Here is a 12,050-nt window from a genome sequence, read left to right on the forward strand (position 1 = left end):
GAGCTTTTGTATGCAAACAAAGGTAAGGTGTTATCAGCTTAAAACAGACTGTTATAGATACAAGAAATTTTATTTAGCATGCATATGTCACAGTAACCACAAAGCAAAAATCCATAGTAGACGCACAAAAGATAAACAGAAAAAACTGAAAGCATACCAATATAGAAAATCATCAAATCACACAGGAAGACAGGAAAAGAGGAAGAAAGGAACAAAGGATCTGTGAAATACTCAGAAAAGAGTAAGCAAAACGACTACCGTTAAGTCGTTACATTTAAAGTAAATGGATTAAATTACCCAATCAAAAGACATAGAGGGGCTCAATGAAAAAAAATTAGGCCCAACTCTATGCTGCCTATAAAACATTCACTTCAGCTTTCAGACAGACATAGACCAAAAGTTAAGAGATGGACAAAGATATCGCATACAAATGGAAAATGAAGGAGAACAAGAGTAGTTACACTTATATAAGACAAGATAGACTTTAAGTCAGCTAAAATAAGACACAATGAAGCATACTATAGAATGATAAAGAGATAAATTTATCAAGGGGAAATAACAATAGTAAATGTATATGCACCCAACATTGGAGCACCTAAATATATTAATATAGGCAGATCTGAAGAGGAAAAAAGATAGCAATACAAAAACAGTAGAGGATTTCAATACCCCACTTTCAACAATGGATATATCATCCAGACAGAAAGTCAATAAGGAAACATTAGATGTGAACTACATTTTAGAACAAATGGACCTAACACATATACAGAAAATCCATCCAATAGCAACAAAATACTCAATTTATCAATCACACACAGAAGGCTTTCTGAGAGATTATATATTAGGCCACAAGATAAGTCTTAACAAATTTTAAAATAATGAAATTGTATCAAATACCTCTTCCAAATATTGAATTAGAAATCAAGAACAGGAGAAAACCTAGAATATTCACAGATAAGTGGAGATAACTAAGGTTTTTTCTTTTTTTTTTTAAAGATAGACAAAATTGACAAAACTTTAACTAGACTAACAAGGAAAAAATGAGAGAAGACTCAAATAACTAAAATCAGAAATGTAAGAGGAGATATTACGGTTGATACCACAGAAATACAAAGGACCAGAAGAGAGAATTATGAATAAATATAGGACAACAAATTCAATAACCTAGAAGAAATGGATAAATTCCTATAAACGTAAAACATGCTATTACTGTTTGATCAAGCAATCAATCTCCAAAGGAGATGAACACTTATGTCCACACAAAACAATGCACATGAATGTTTAGAGCAGCTTTGTTCATAATCGCTAAAACTTAAAAATAAGAAGTCCTTCAGTAGGTAAATAGGTAAACAAACTGTGGTACATCCAGATAATGGAATATTATTCAGTAGTAAAAAGAAATGAGCTATCAAACCATGGAAAGACATGGAGGAATCTTAGCTGCATATTACTAAGTGAAAGCAGCCAATGTGAAAAGGCTAAATACTGTATAGTCTCAACCGTAGGACATTATGCAAAAGGCAAAACTGTAGAGTCAGTAAAAAGATGGGGGGGGGAGAAGCATAAGTAAGTGGAGAACAGAGGATTTTCAGGGCAGTGAAATACACTGTATGATACCATAATGATGAATACATTAAAAATTTGTGCAAACCCATAGAATGTACAACAGCACAACTTGACCATCATGTAAACCTCAGACTGAGCAATTATGATGTGTCACTGTAGGTTTATCAATTGTAAAAAATGTACCACTCTGTGGGGGATATTGATAATGGAGGAAGCTGTACATGTGTGGGGGCAGGAAGTATAAAATCTCTGTACCTTCCTTTCACTTTTGCTATGACCCTTAAACTTTTCTAAAAAAAAAAAAAAAGTTTTACAAAATCTATAAACATATTAAAATACTTATAATAAATTTTTTAAGTTCTTCTTCTGCTAATTCCACTCCCACCCTCATTTATGGATATTTTTCTTGTGGCTGAAGTTTACCTAGTTGTGAGTCACCATTTGCTGCATCTTTTTTGGAGTGGGTGCTGAACATCGTGTTGTTATACTGTTGAGTATTTGGAATTAATCACATCAACGTAAATGAGTGCTGAAGTTTGCTTAACTGGGAGTTAAATTATTTGTGGATTAGGTTGATCCATTCTAGAGTTGTTCTTAATCTCTGTTAGCGTAGATCTAGTGTAGCCTTTACTGTTTATTTTATTTTAGCCATACTGTTAATAAGTGACTTGTTTTTTAGTACTATTGATTATTCAGTATCTTTAATGTGGTTTGTCTTGTCTAGACAGAAAGAATTCAAACATCTCCCAACTCTATGTGTATTCCAGGCACTGTTTACTTTGTAACTCCTCATAAAGTATTCTTTCTTTGACTTTCTGGAAGTTCTACATACGCATGTGCATACTAGTATTCAGCCAAATATTCAAGACTACCGCCTATGAAAATTTCTGAAGACTTTCTTGCTTATATCTCTTTTCTTTGGTATTCTTCTCCATGAATGTCATCCAACTCAGATTTCCTGGACTTTGCTCTCTATCCACTCAACTCAGCAAAGCTCTTCTGTTCTGCTTAGGTTTCTCTCCCTGGGTTGTGGTCCAGAAGAAATGCCTTCAAAATAAATGCCTTCTGAGGGCTGGCTGACCTCACTGGCTTCCTTTCTTTCTGGGATCACAGTTATGGACCACTTGCCAGTTTTGTGTTTTTTTATGGCTGGAGAGTAAGTCTGATCCTGGTTACTGCTTCATGGCTCAAAGCAGAAAATTATATCAATACTGAAGATTTCTGGAATTAATTAACCTATAAATAAATTTACGACAATTTTGTGGTTAGTTTATTGAATGTGAAAGTTTGTGGGATATTCACTTGAAAATAATCATCAGGCAATTGAATATTTGACAACTCATGGTAGTGAGTTGGACAGGATGTATATTGGGGAGTTATTTTCATGGAGAGAATTTAGGGCAGAGGAGTAAAAGTGGGGACAGTCATAGTCAAGTGATGGGTACATTTAAAAAGTTGCTGGGTGTTAATGAGTGGTTAGAAGTGAGAAAATAGTAACTACATTTTATGAATTAAATTTTATAAAATTTTTCCAGAAGAATATGCATTTGATGTTGCAGGAGATAGCAGTTTGGAGGAAAATATGAACTTCCCCATTATAAATAATTTAAGTTACAAATACTCCTTGACTTATGATAAGATTATGTCCCAATAACCCCACTGTAAATTGAAAACATCCTAAGTCATTAAGACTTAATGCATTTAATACACCTAACCTACTAAACATCATAGCTTAGCCTATTCTACCTTAAACGTGCTCAAAATACATTAGCCTACAGTTGGGCAAAATCATCTAACACAAAGCCTATTCATGTTGACTACCTCATGTAACTTATTGAACAATGTGCTGAAAGTGAAAAACAATGCTAGTTTGGATGCAGAATGATTGTAACTGTATTGATGGTTTACCCTCGTGATCTCGTGGCTGACTGGAAGCTACAGCTCATTGCTGTTGCCCAGCATCATGAGAGGGTATCATATTATCCCTATCCCATTAAAAGATCAAAATCCAAAATTTGAAGTACAGTTTCTACTGAATGTATATCACTTTTGCACCATCACCAAGTCAAAAAAAATCACAAGTCAAAGCATTATAAGTCAGGAACCATCTGAAGTAGTTACTTGTGTTCCCCACCTTAGATTACAGAGTCTTCACATTCTGAAGCACATTCCCAGTTTTTATACATATGTTGCTCAGGAACTTAACCAAGATGAAAAAGAAACAGATGAATACATTGAAATAAGCTAAAATCGCATTTAGACTCTACAGAACTCAAAGATACAGAAAAAAATGCCCGAAACATACAGGAGGTTTTGAAATGCTTTGGGTAGGTACAATGTATCAACCAGGATCAGTTTTAAGATATAGGACAAAAATATAGTAACCAACAAAAACTAAAAATAAATGGTCTCTTTCTATTTATAAATCTTCCTTTCCTTTTTTATTATTAATACAAACTTATAATCTGTTAGCACTAGAAGCTTCCTTTAGTGACCAGACATTGTAGTTTATTGTTGATATGAAATTCAATGTCTGGAGAGGTTAACTAAATGAAGAGATTATGTATTAAATTAGTGGCAGAGCCAGAACTAGATGGGGCTCAATCCTTCTGCTTTTCAGTCCAGATTTATTTTTCTTGAGCAGGCATGTGCCAACAGCTAGGTAGCTGCTCACTAAATGGTTTCTCATTCTTCCGACTCTTCCTGAGCACACAATTCAACTAAATCTCTAGCTTCACTTGAAGTTAGGTAACTTCATCTGTCCTTTGGTCTTGCAGATTAAATCCTCCTGCAGCATGCTCTATTCTTTCTCCTCTCCTCTCTGCATCTGTGGAAGACCAGATGATCCTAGAAAACACATGTTGATATTGCAGATCTTTTTGTTAGTCTGGACCCTGCATAATTGTAAGGATCTTCCTCTTCCTCTACCCCCTCCATTTGGACTTTGTGTGAATGAGAAATAAACAGTTGTGTTGTCACTGAGATTTAAAGATTCATCTTTCACAGCAGTGAGCGCTGCCTTAATTAATAAAGGTCTATAACATTTCTAAAACAGTAATCTGGGACATGTTTTAATAGGTTAAAAACAGAAGGCTCTGGGAAAATGGGTGTAGACAAAGGTACAATCAAAAGGTACTGTCTTCTACATGTTCCCTTTGTGCCTTGTCTAAATCTATCTCAGTCACAAAAGGGCAACTGGCTCTGGCAGGAATGGTTTCTTTACAACTTGAGATAGAACTTGTCATTGGTATTCAATGCATGGAAGATGATAAAGCTGAAATAGAGAGCTAAGTCAAAAGCTATGCAGAAAAGCATAATTTTGTACTGGGGGGAAGAAGCCCTAGGAACACAGACAAGAACAAGTAAGTGTGAATGTGGTAGTGGGGTGAACTATACAGTTTCCATGAAAAAAACAAACAAACAAAAAGGCATCAGACTCTTAAATTTTTCTCCATGAGCCATCAGGAACATGCTACACAGGTGGGTTTGTTTTCTTCACCCCATTTTAGATAGAAGATGTCCACAACATATTGCTTGGTGTTCATAACCATAACTCTTATCTCCTTTCTTCTGAAAACAACCTCTGAGATCCAGTATTCATCATCCTTCCCTATAAGAAAATTGGTCATCCATTCTCATTAGCAACTAGTCCTAGTCATTCAACATCACCCAAGGAATCCACTTAAGACCAACCGCAGAACTGGTTGCTGTGGACTGTAACACGACATCAATTTTTCCTTGTAGTGGAATTTGCTCACCTCATTTAATTGTCTCCTTTAACACAGTCATCTATCTGAGTCCATTGACTGGTCTGAATTTACACAGGTTATTTGAAAAATAAAGGTCAGATACACACCAGACTGCTAGAACCACATTTATTAACCACAGTCCTCCCCTCCTCCTCCCCCACCTGTCCTGCTGACTTTCAGCATCATCAGTGTCATCCGGAGCGAGAGAGCAGTAAATTAAATGTGGCAGAACATGAAACAGGAGCCAAAAATGAAGCCACAGTTAGTGACAAGTGATGCCAAGTTCAACCTTATTAGCCTTTGAAAAACCCTGCAGCTCTGCCAAGCCAGTATCTAACCTTGTTACATAAAGAGCCCCTATATGGTGCAATTGCTGCTGGTTTTAATCTGAAGGTGCCAAAGAGGCAATTAGATACGGCTTCAAGATGAAGATGAAGTTCTTTCTCAAGGGGATTTGCTACTCGGTGAGAGCTCAGACTACAAAGTTTTGAAAATTCTTTCTTCACTCTCTTCCTTGGAGCCTTGCTAATTTTACACCATCAGCCTCCAGACTCTGCTTTTTTAAAAAAATATTCACATATATGCATTCATAAATATCCTCAAGAAGAAAATATCAAAGTAGTTCCAGTGCAAAGAAGAGATCCACGTTCTTTGCTAGTTTCATCAAACTGTAACTTCAATGCTGCCCTTTGGGGACAGGATCTTTCTTGGAGGCCAGAAACAGATAGAACTAGGACATATCACAGGATGCAGATTCTGTGCAGTATGGCTGGTACTCAGCAATTACTATTAGGATGACTGGCTTTTTTGATTACTTTTCTCTCAATTAATATTGTGGGAAGTGGCAAGTTATTCAAGGGGCCGAGGTGAGGATGTTGGGAGCGCCAGAGAACTGACTCAGTATCACAAAGCCCTGAAGGCTACGGCAGAACCAATACAGTTAACCCAAGATGTCAAATGGCAACTTAATTAAGGTAGATCGATAGAATAATTCTTGAGAAGACAAGAGCATGCCTTGCAGCATGCCTTAGCTAGCAAGGCAATAGTGTCTATCCAACCCATAAAGTGAGGAGAGCATTGAAATGTAATTTTTATATAGAAGTCAGAATTAATTGTATCTAGCATATGCGTCTGTTTCATATCCTATAAAGTGTATGCTTTTAAAACTAGTTTAAAAACATTACTGGGAAACAGGAAAGTTTTGTTCACTCAGTATATTGGAAATGGATAGGAACAGTTGATAAGAGAAAGGAAAAGTCATTGGGTTGACAAGAATAGAGGAAACCCAAGCTCAACACACACACAGAGGGAAAACTACATTCTCGGCTATCAAGAGCAGATCTGGAGGAGCTAGAAGCTAAGAATGAATAAATTCAAAGAACAGGAAGAGGCCCTGGTACAGTGTTCAGAGCACTGAATAAATGCCTTGCCTGAAAGTGGGGTCCATGGACTCCCAGGTGACCCAGTAGCATCTGCATCACCTGGGAGCTTGTTGAAGATGCAGAAACATGGGCCCCACCCTACTTCCTAAATCAGACTCTACATTTTAACCAGGTGATTTGAAAATCTGTAAGGTTTGGAAGCATTGCACTGAAGATCTTCATCAGAAAGAGCAGAACAAGTCAGACCTCACAGCAGCCCTCACAAATACTTGAGCAAGGGGAGAGAGCAACTTCTGCCTCTAGCCTAAAAGTCTACACTTTCTACAAGGGGAGTGAGCTGCCTGGCTGAATAGGGTTGGAACCTGAGAGAGAAGCAGGACAGTGTCATGATATTTGTGGCCTTCCATGATGGACAGAGAGGGGAAACCAAGAAAGAATGTCCTGCCCAGGAGGAAATACACTCACGACCACATTCCTTTCTCACCCAATCCCACTCTGCCTGCTCCTGGCCCACACCCTGAAGTGAATCCTGTTTGTCCACTTGCCCCAATCCCTGATAAACAGCTCACGGCTGGCTGTTGGGGAAAACAGACCTACACCACTCCAAAGATGACTAGGCTCAGCTGCCTTCATGAATTCACCCAGTTCTTCATTTATAATTATGAAAAGACAACTAAAATCACCAACAATGTTAGAAGACTAAACATTGTAAATAGAATTGAAAATGAAAATATTTAACAGCTAAAGTGGCATTGACTCCAACAACGAAAACATGCAGAAATCAAGATTTGTGACTTTGAGGCCAAATAGCGGAATGACACAGAACAGCCAAAATAAGTGTCTCTCAACCACTGATCAGAATCTCTCAGAGGAATTGTGAAAACACTACCTGCTGGGCCCCACCCCAGAGTTTCAGTTTCAGTGGGTGTGGGCAGGGCTGGGAAATTTGCATTTCTGACAAGGTCCCAGGTGATGCTGATATTGCTGGTCCAGTAACCACACACAGAACCACTGATCAACATGATGCGACCAAGCAGTCAACCTGGGGATAAAAACAGATATTATTCAGGAAATAGGTGAACAATTTCAGGCATGAGAATCAAGTGTCCAGACATTGTCAAATGTCCCTGGGGAGTCAGGGGAGTTTATCACCCCGAGTTGAAAACCACTGATTTGATCCAATTACTTGTGAGAACAATGGGGCCAACGTCATCCATTTAGATCAGTGGTTCTCAAACCATGCATGTATCGGAATCACCTAAAGAGATTGGTTAAACATGGATTGTAGGCTCTGCCCCAAATTTTCTGGATCCCATGTAACGCTAATGCGGCTGGCCTATGCACCACAGTTTGAAAACACAGATAGAGTCCATCCAGAGCTTAAACAATCATTTTTTACTCCCTGGAGCTGGAAACAGGGCTTTCCTCCTTGGTAGCATGTGGATTTAAGGTGGAGGATATGTCTCTGTATATAGCCTGTGTCCTGTTTGAAAATGAAAGCGGGAAGTGAATGTAAAGGTAAGCGATCAACAAGTCCTGCTACTGTTCACATTCTTACTAGTCTGGCCAATGGATCTTAGTGGCTAGTGGTAGGCTGGAGTGTGAGAGGACAGTGTCAGAGGCCAGAGCAATCATTTTGGTTGGGTGAGGTAGGACACTACCAGAAAACCCTGCTGCAGATATCTGTGAGGGTGGGATTGGAGAACAGAGTTTAAGGCTAAGACCTTTACTGCCCCGTCTCCCTGCCTCTGGCCTGGGCCCCAGTCCTGCACATCAGCACTGTTAAATCTTAGGTTTGTCCTAAATTTTATCCAGCCACAAGTAAGAAAGAAGTTGGGGCCAGAGAGATCTGTGAGCCTGCTAAGGGTGACCACAAGTCCACTATCCCATGCAGTTGTGTAGAGCAGAGGAAGTGGAAGGGAGAAGGGTGAAGAATGAGGGACAAGAATACCTCTACCTTTTAAGACACAGTTAGCTTTGCCAGATACAAAACGTTGTCCAGTGCAGTCTGGAGCTCTCTCAATCAAATACCTCACATCCCTTTGTGGGCAGGAGGGGAGCAGGTGGATCAGAGTGATGTTTAGAAGTATGCAGACCAGATTTAGCACAAAGCAGAGAAGAGCAACCCCTTCCCCTAAAGATAAGTTTTCCACCTTGTTTATGGAAGGGTTCTGCCTGCAGATTCACCTCATTTTTCCAAGGTAGACTTCACTTTCCTTTATGGCCAAATTTACGTTCTGCTTGCTTTGTGTCCACTCCCACCAACTCCATTCAAATCTCATTTTACTCTTTCCTAACTCCTTTGTGTATTTAATTCTGTGCTGTTCCATCAATTTTTTAAGGTGGGAAGTCTGATTTCTCCAACAAAACTATATGCAAATTCCTCCAGGAGTGCAATGGGGCCATTTTTCTATTTGTTTCCTTCATGCTAGGCCAATGTACTATCTTTTCAGTAGCCACAACAATTTCTGCAGCGAAAAAGAAACACCACATAAAATTCATGGAAATCAAGGGCAAAGTCAAGGCACAAGCAACTGTGCCTTGAATCCTTCATTCCTTTAGTTACCTGTGTGAACAATTTAATCTGACTCTCTGAAATTTAGCATCCTCTTCTGTTGGAAGGAGGATCATGATTGTTTTCAGAATCAGACATGATGTACACAAAAGACCTGGTACCAAGCTTTCTAAATAGTAAGACAAAATAAATGCAACAATTATTATCCTTATTAAAAGATCAGCATATGGATGCACCCTTTGTTTACAGGCTGGCTCCTCACAGGCACAGTCCAGCGCATATTTCACATTTTATCCTAACTCTCCTGTTCTCCCAGACATCCACCTCACAGCTCATTATTTTCATTATACACCTGCTTGATCTGACATATACCTCTGACTTTTTCTTGGCTATTTCTCATGCAGTTTTCCTCTTTATTCTGGAAATGGATCCTTAGGTGGGCCATCTCTGATGTCTTCCTTCCCAGTTGGGTTCAGTCCACCCCCCACCACCACTAGGAGGACCCTTCTACTTGAACATCCCTGATGGTATCACTCACAGTGAAGTCAGTCCACACTGCAAGTCCCTAAGTACCCGTAAGTTACATCTGACGTCACAATAAACTTCTTCCAATTCTTACCTTAGTGAAGGAAATTGACGCTCAGGCAGCAGGTGGAAATATGTGAGCTGAGACTTCAGGCTTGCATTCTATAAGGTTAACTCCTCTTTTAATTTTTCCATCTCCCATTTCTCTCCTATTCTCTACTGAGAACTGTTGTTGGAATGTCTTTGGACTCAGCAGGTAGGCTATTATTTTTTTCCATGACTAATTTTTATCATTATGCTTGGGCTTCTGTTGGTAGGCTCTTAATGAGGTCCTGCACCACATGTGGCAGATCAATCCAGGTGGTTTCACAGGAAGTAAGAAATCTGCAGCATTGCTAGAACAGGAAGTTAGCAAGTCTGCTCCTGCTCTGGGCATCCCAGCCCATGCCCACTTAGAAATATCAAATTGGAGAAGATAGTAATCTTCTTAGAGGTATGCCCTCTAAAAACAAGAGAAGGCAGCTAACAGGAAAGTAAGAAAACAGAATAACTGTAAAAATAAGACACTAGAAAGCAAAATTCATCGTAGCAATAGTGATTCTGTTCAGAAGCTTTTTCAACCCTAATGCCATTCCTTCTGCCCTCATTATTCTCTTTGATGATTACAACAACTTCTTTCTTTTATAATTTTTATAGAAATAGAGTTGGTTTACAATGTTGTGCCCATCTCTGCTGTACAGCAAAGTGACTCAGTTATACACATACAGACATTCTTTTTTTAAAATTCTTTTCCATATGGTTCATCACAGGATATTGAGTAAGGTTCTGTGTGCTATACATTAGAACCTTTTTACTTATCCTTTCTAAGTGTAATAGTTTGCATCTGCTAATCCCAAACTCCCAGTCCATCCCTCTCCCCTCACCCCTCCCCCTTGGCAACCACAAGTCTGTTCTCTATGTCTATGAGCCTGTTTCTGTTTTGTAGATAGGTTCATTTGTGCCATATTTTAGATTCCACATATAAGTGATAGCCTACAGTATTTGTCTTTCTCTTTCTGACTTACTTCACTTAGTATGATAATCTCTTGTTGCATCCATGTTGCTGCAAATGGCCTTGTTTCTATTACAACAACTTCTTACTGGTATCCTGCCTGAATCTTCCTTCACTCCAACTGATTCTCAGAACTGTTCTTAGTTATCTTCCTATGAAAGAAATCATAAGCTATGTTTACTTTAATGCTTCTGTTGCACTACTTTTACCTTCAAAACACTGTTTTTAAATGTACCCGGAAATTTGTTTTTATTTCAGGTATGATGAGGGTGACAGATCAGGAAATGAATGTCATTGAAAAAGTCATTTGTCACTTACAGTTCCTAAGAAGATGGTCACGTCCCACCAATGCAAGGCCACATGGGGAAGCACCAGGGTTGGTCAGAAAGCAGAAGGAATGAAAGGAAACATGAGCAAAAGGCTTTATTGTGGTTTTCATAGGAGAAACAGGTGAGGTAGGTCAGCAGCTGAGCAGGCTTAGAACTGGATAGTTTGAATAAATGCAGGGAGCTCTGGGCTGTGGGCAGTTTCTACTTGTCTGGTCTAATAGTTGACCCTGGAGTGATAGAGGGAAGGGGTATACTGTTCTGGGCTGCAGGAGCCTGATAAAAGGAAGCAGGTGGGAGTTTGAACTTGAGATGGGTTGACTGCATATCAAAGGCATGTCCACAGGCAAGCAGTTTACTATCTCTAGGAATTAGCTACCCCTGGGAAGGGTGGTCTCTGCCATGTCAGCAAGGTCCCATGATGCCAAAGCATTATAAAATACAGAAAATAAAATGTTGTTTTTAATTTTCGGCTCTGAGGCCGTTCACACTCTGCCTCTGCACAACTTTCCCAGCCCCCCTCTCCAGCTACTCCAGAGCACAGGCCGGGTTCCCGCCACACCGCTCTCCTCCATCTGCAGCCAGCCACCCATGCCCTTCCCACTACTGTGGCTTTTCACATATTGTTCCATGTGCTGGGAATTCTTTTCCTGACATTCCTCACCTAGCAGACTCATCTGGAGGTTTTCAGAAAACCTGCTCGAATTTCCTCTTTCTTTGGTACACACACATGTTCTTTTCTGTCACATTCTATTTAATTTGGATTATATCCCAGTTGTATGTAACACTTAATAAGCTGTATGTCATTTATCTGTTAACAGGTCTATCTCCACCACCAAAATGGGAGTCCTGTAAGTAGATACCGTCTTATCCATCCTTGCTCCTCGTTGTCTCATATATGTGTTAGACTTCACAGACATACACCTAACATCAGCT

Source organism: Grampus griseus (genome assembly GCF_964374135.1).
Source record: "Grampus griseus genome assembly, chromosome: 7".
Taxonomy (NCBI): Eukaryota; Metazoa; Chordata; class Mammalia; order Artiodactyla; family Delphinidae; genus Grampus; species Grampus griseus.